Source organism: Gavialis gangeticus, unplaced genomic scaffold, assembly GCF_001723915.1.
Source record: "Gavialis gangeticus isolate Ggan-Ray unplaced genomic scaffold, GavGan_comp1, whole genome shotgun sequence".
Lineage (NCBI taxonomy): Eukaryota > Metazoa > Chordata > Crocodylia > Gavialidae > Gavialis > Gavialis gangeticus.
The window spans coordinates 96,147,462-96,153,366 of NW_017729024.1; the positions used below are offsets into that span (position 1 = coordinate 96,147,462).

The 5,905-nt window shown below is 39.7% G+C and overlaps 1 long non-coding RNA gene across 1 annotated transcript in view; it reads right to left on the minus strand.

The window, feature by feature from the left end:
* Nucleotides 1–2,019: 2,019 nt before the first annotated feature.
* Nucleotides 2,020–5,905, minus strand: part of LOC109298229 — a 15,261-nt gene continuing 11,375 nt past the window's right edge. Inside the window, exons 2-3 of the long non-coding RNA XR_002097542.1 lie at nt 5,206–5,213; nt 2,020–2,145 (exon numbers count right to left, since the gene is read on the minus strand). This is a non-coding gene — a long non-coding RNA (uncharacterized LOC109298229). The remainder of the gene's footprint in view (nt 2,146–5,205; nt 5,214–5,905) is intronic.

Below are 5,905 nucleotides of genomic sequence, written 5' to 3' on the forward strand. Positions count from 1 at the left end.
TACAACTTACAAAGATTGTTTTCAGTAGGACTGGTTTGAATGGATACAAGAACAAAGTTGATCAACAGAATTAAGTTATGCAGGCTGAGTCCTTATAGTTGAAGAAGGGTGCAACTTATATTGAATGATACACAATGAAAGTAGGTAACTTTGATTCTATAGGTTACATTCTAACCTCTTTCAACCCATGTCTTCTGTGATTTCCAAAGAAGTGAGTTTCTAATTTTAAAAAGGGTGGGAGGAGTAGGGGGGGAAGTACTCACTTCTGCCCCTCGATTTCACAGTGCATGCTGCCTTCTCCTGGTCTGCTTGCAAACTGTAAACTTTTTCAGGCTGGAATCATCCTTTCTTGTATAAGACACACATTTTTAGCACTTTAAAGAAATAATATTTTTGCAGCACAGAACTTTTTTACTGCTTTTAACTACTTCACCGTTAGGGCGGCTAGGAGCTGGAACCAACTTCCAAGGGAAGTGGTGCTGGCCCCTACCCTGGGGGTCTTTAAGAAGAGGCTGGATGCCCACCTAGCTGGACTCGTTTGAGTCCCATTTCTCTTTTTGGGGTTTTTGTTGTTCTCCCGCCCTGGCGGGGGGTCGGGCTAGAAGTTCTACTAGGTCCCTTCCGACCCTTAATCTATGAATCTATGAATCTATGAATCATTAAAATATGATAATGATGATAATGAACAGATGGAAAATATACATTCAAGGAGTTGGATGCTTTTTCACTTCTTTCCTGAAATCCTACTGATTTTAATCATGATGCTCCTTCCAGCTTCCTCCTACCTCCCATATACATTTACTATATTTCTAATTTACCCTTTCTATTGCTCTCACTTGCAATTCTTTCCAATTTCAGTTCACCCTACACCTTCCTCTCCCAACAAGTTCAACAGAAACACTCTGGATTATTCTGATATTTCACTGTGAATAGTTAGTTCCAATCTATTTTTGCCCTACTTACTCCAGAGGAGTCTTTGTATAGGCTTTAGTCACTTTTTTAATCTCTGTTCCATGTCTCAGATGTATTCAACTCCTGAGGAAGAGTCAACCTGAAAAAATACACCTAAAAGTGTTTCCCCTCATGCCCTGCAATTTATTTCTCAGAGAGTCAAGACATTTTCTTTCTAATAAGAGCACAGTAAATATACCTAAAATAGCAACATGGTTTTTTTTTCTTTTAGCTTTTCCACAATAGAAAAAGTTGTGGTTGAAATGAGAAGTGCCACTAGAACTAACAATTACAGCCAGTCAGGATTCTTCCAGCAAAATGATTCTTCATTGGAAAACTCTGTTCTCTGAGACACCAAAGAGTTTTACTTATGCATATGAGTTTGAATTAACTTCTGTCAAAACACAGGCAGCTTCCTAGCAGAAACTATTCAGCCAATCATCTGGGCTAGGGACAGACATTACACATAAACCAATTTAAGTGATCAGAAACTGGTTTAAACCTGTAACAAAACAGATGTTCAGTGCACATAAACCGGTTTGAAAATGGCTGAAACTGGTTTGAGATAAACCTGGTTTACTGTAGTATCAAACTTAAATGATTTGCCTCAAAACAATTTATGTAATGTCTGTCCCAGACTCATTGCTGGTTTAAGTTAAACCAAACTCCCCCAGCATCCCGGCAAGCTCTCTGCTCCATAGTAGGGCTGGTCCTGCCCCCCGATCCCTGGCTGCAACTCCAGCAGATGCTGTGAGCTGCTTCCCCCCTCCCACTCACCACTACCTGCTAAGCAGGAATTTCCCCTCTCCTCTACTTTGATGAGAGGTACCTGTGTATTAGATAGCAGACCATATGCTGGCCAAGGTCTGTGCTGTGACAAAGGCAGAATCAACAGGTAGCTGGTAATATCCCTCTGTTGTTTTCTTAAGGGGGTGATAAACACTATTATCAATTCCCTGCTGGGCTAATCAGAGCATCTAGCCATACCTGGCCATGCCACTCCTCAGCTCAGTACTGTTGAAGGGAAGGGAGGGCTGCATTTCTGGAATGAAAAGGAATGAAATGTGCCTGCATTTCTGGAATGAAAAGGAAATGTCTACCCACTTCCAAATAGGTTCAAGCTTTGCAAGTTAGACTAATCTTCAGAGATTGAATCAATTCAGGCTCAGGCTTTTTGAATGTCTGTCTCTAGCCCTGAAGTTTGCTCCCCAATCCTAGGTCTCCAGGATCTGCAGCTCCAGGGAAGCCCTGCCTCAGAGTTAGGAACATCAGGACTCCTACTTGAAGGTCCTAGGAACCATGGCTAGAGCTGAGGCTCTCAGAGTTTCTATGTTTTTTCCCTATCCATGGGAACCCTGAAAGCCTCACAGGTCTTCCGGACTCCCCACTCTGTGCAGATTGGAGACAACCCAGGTAGGTCACTGGAGTTATGCATCCTGGGCAGCTCTCAATTGGAAAATACTGAAAGAAAATGTTTCTATTTCAATTAAACAAAATTAGGCATTTCTTTTCTGGAGAAAGCTTCTAAATATTTAGGTATTTTAAATTTTGGAGAGAAACTTTTACAAAAGATCAGAATTCTCCACAAAATGAAAATTGCAAATATTTGTCAGTAGCTCTAGAACCAGAAAGAACTTTTTAAGTGCCCTCGCTGAGCTTATTGGAATACACATTCTTTATAAACTCAACTTCTGCTTTGATTAAGCAATCATGTGCAAACCCATCCTGTGTGGAGTTTGAAGAGTCTGTTTGTCCCCTTCCTTTAATTAATCTTTGAGAGCATTCAAACAGATAGTTCAGATAAATAATTTTCAGACTGGATTGTTTGACTATTGGTTGTTCATAAACATTTTTTTCAAGTGTTTGCATTGTATTTGTTGCATTTGGCACCACTGCTACTTCTTCAATGAATTAGAGTTTATAAATGCAAAAACAATGAATTAATACTTCTTAATTTACAAATAACTGTAATAATAGCCACTACAAAAAGAGGCAGGCAGGCAAAGAGAGAGAGAGAGAAAGAACTTATGCAATTCATATACATTTTTTCCATTCTCCATGATTGCTGAATATTCACAAATAATTAACTATATGAATCACTCTATTACAACAAATTGAAACAAGAAGTTCTACTCTCACACACTTTTGTGGATCAATTTTTTACTATTTGACATGCTCCATATTGTCCTTCATAAGATATTCACCAATGCTCTGGCTAGTTTAGTTTTAAATGACTCAAACAATGGGGCTACACCACTTCCCTTGGGAGGCTATTTCACAATCTAAAAGACCTCACTGTTGGAAATTGTTTCTTGAAATACAGCCTAAAATGTTCCTTCCAAGGCAATCTTTCACTCTGGCATACTCTTGCTGCATTCTGCAGAATTGCCAAAAAAACACACTCACACCTTATATGAGATGGTAAAAAATCTGATGGTGGAATTATGATGTCAGTTCAACAGCATTCAGAAAGTTTCCATGATAAGATGAAGGGATGTAATTGTTATTCAATTACTATAAAGTATTTTTGTAAAGTAGCGGACAAAAATGGCCTGAGCCTTATTAGTTATACATATAAACTGAACACCTCAGTATTCAAGGTTCAACTCCTAAATTTTTGGGGCCTTTAAGCCAATGAGACAGAAGAGAATCTAAATCCAGAAGTTGGGATTGCTAATTTTCTTTTGCCTCTGTACTAGAAAGACTACAGATATATTTATACATGTCAATAACTGTATTCTAACATGCAATGAGAAGGAAAGAAATTACAAGAATCTGAAAAGACTAGACCTGTGTGAAATTTCAATGGGTGTTTCATTTTGAAGCTGTTTCAACATGTTTCGAGCTTGAAACAGTGAAATTGAAATAAAATAGAAGGCTTAGAAACAGCTTCAAAATTAAATGAGGGCACTTGAAACATTTCAAAAGTTTCAAAACGTTTCGAATTTTGAAGCTGGGCTTGCTTGCAGCTAAACAGAAACTAAGGAGAGGGAGGAGGAAGAGGAGGAAAGGATTACTCTGATATTTACTGTGTAGCTGGCCAGTGACTGTGATCCTTCCCTGAGGTCCCTTCCAATCCCAGTGCTCTGGGGGAGGGATGGAAAAACAGCATAAAAAGCATTGTTTAAACTGAGATTTTGCTGTGCCTTCACACTTACAAGTGACACAAGTTTTACTCTGAACAGCTTGAGGTCTAGTTTCCCAGAAACCCCTGCACCTATGTCCTTGAAGCTTGGCAGGCTTCATGGCCTCAGCAGGAGCTACCATGCCTGTTGTTTTCACCCCCCCGTGCCTTCACACTTACAAGTGACACGAGTTTTGCTCTGAACAGTTTGAAGTACAGTTTCCCAGAAACCCCTGCACCTATCTCCTTGAATCTTGGCAGACTTTCCGGTCTCAGCAGGCACTACCATCCCTGGTGTTTTTATTTGAATCAGGAAAGAAATAACAACCACTATAGGCATTTTCATGATTCCCCATTACAGCCTATGGGCAAAACGTTGAAACACGTTGAAATAGCATCGAAACAATGAAACAGTTTTGATGAAACAAAATGGTACAGTGCTTTCGAAATAGCAAAACAAAACACTGTCCCTTTGAAATGGTGAAACAGAAGTTGAAATAAAATGGTGCTGTTTCACACAGCCCTAGAAAAGACCCAGTAATATCATATGGGTACTTTCAACACAAGACCTGAACGTCTGGGTTTATAAATGCATGAGAGCAGTGGAGTAGCTGACTAGCTCCCCTCCCCACTACAATATATAGAATAGAAAAAATAAATTGTTGAGTATATGTGATATATATTTAGATTGTGCATTAGACTTTAAAATCTGTCTAACTGAATGCATTAGCCCGTGTTTTCTGTTTATGTCTCTGGGATGCCATGGAAACACAGTGCTGCATCCTAATGGGTCTCTCCTGGCAATAAATAAACAAAGTCTTTGTCTATTTGTGTTTCAATTTCTTTTTTTTTTTCATGTAATTTACAATTTCAGAAAGAAAACAGATTCCCCCCCCCATTTTTTTAGCTGCAAAGTATATTGATGACAAATGCAAAATGCTCCTTCTAGTGGCCATTGCAGATTTCTAAACTGATGCTGCTAAAAGCAACATCAGACCCCACTGAATGTTGCTTATTTGTGTTGAGCTAGTTAAGAAAATAAGAATGTGGCATATATAATTAAACCTTGAGCCAGGGTTCTTTAAGTAAATTGCAGTCTAACCCGAAAAGCACTTAATATACTTGCTTACATTTAGAGCTGATATAAAACAGACATAAATTCTCTTCTCTCCCCTACAAGTCTAAAAGGCTACAGCCCGTTTTATATATATATAGTAACAATGTTCATAGCCTTTAAACTGCTCCTCCAAAGCAATGACACACTATAGCTTCCCCTGCACCAGAGCTTATTAGAGTGACTGAGGCAATCATCCCCATCAGTCTAACGCACAGGAGCAAGGTGAAACTCTAAGCACAAAGTAACAGAAATACTGTGCATCACACAGCATCGGTTTGCCATCTGGCACCTGCTGTCCCTGTCTGAAATGAATAAAGTCATCGAGAGGGGATGTTGTGCAGTAACATGAGTAATAGAAAGACTGATAATTATCTGTGTGGAGAAGTGGGCAGATTTAATTAGGCTAGTCAAATCTGAATAGTCAACTGAATCCGAAGGCTGTAACCTCAGTTGTGGAGGGCAGCCATATGGTGGCTCTCAAGCTTTCAGGTCAGGCAGAAATTCAACAGGGACCTTCGTAACTAATTTAGGCACTCAGCACCATGTGCTTGACATTGCATCTGTCAGGGGCCTCTCAGTCTGGAACTACAGTCAATGGTACTGATTGTAGGTTTTACATGTACTAAGGGTTCAACTATGTCAAACGTGTACCTGGATCTGTTCCTATTTCTCCTTCCTTCCTTCCGCTTTGGACGCACCGGACCAGGCTCGCT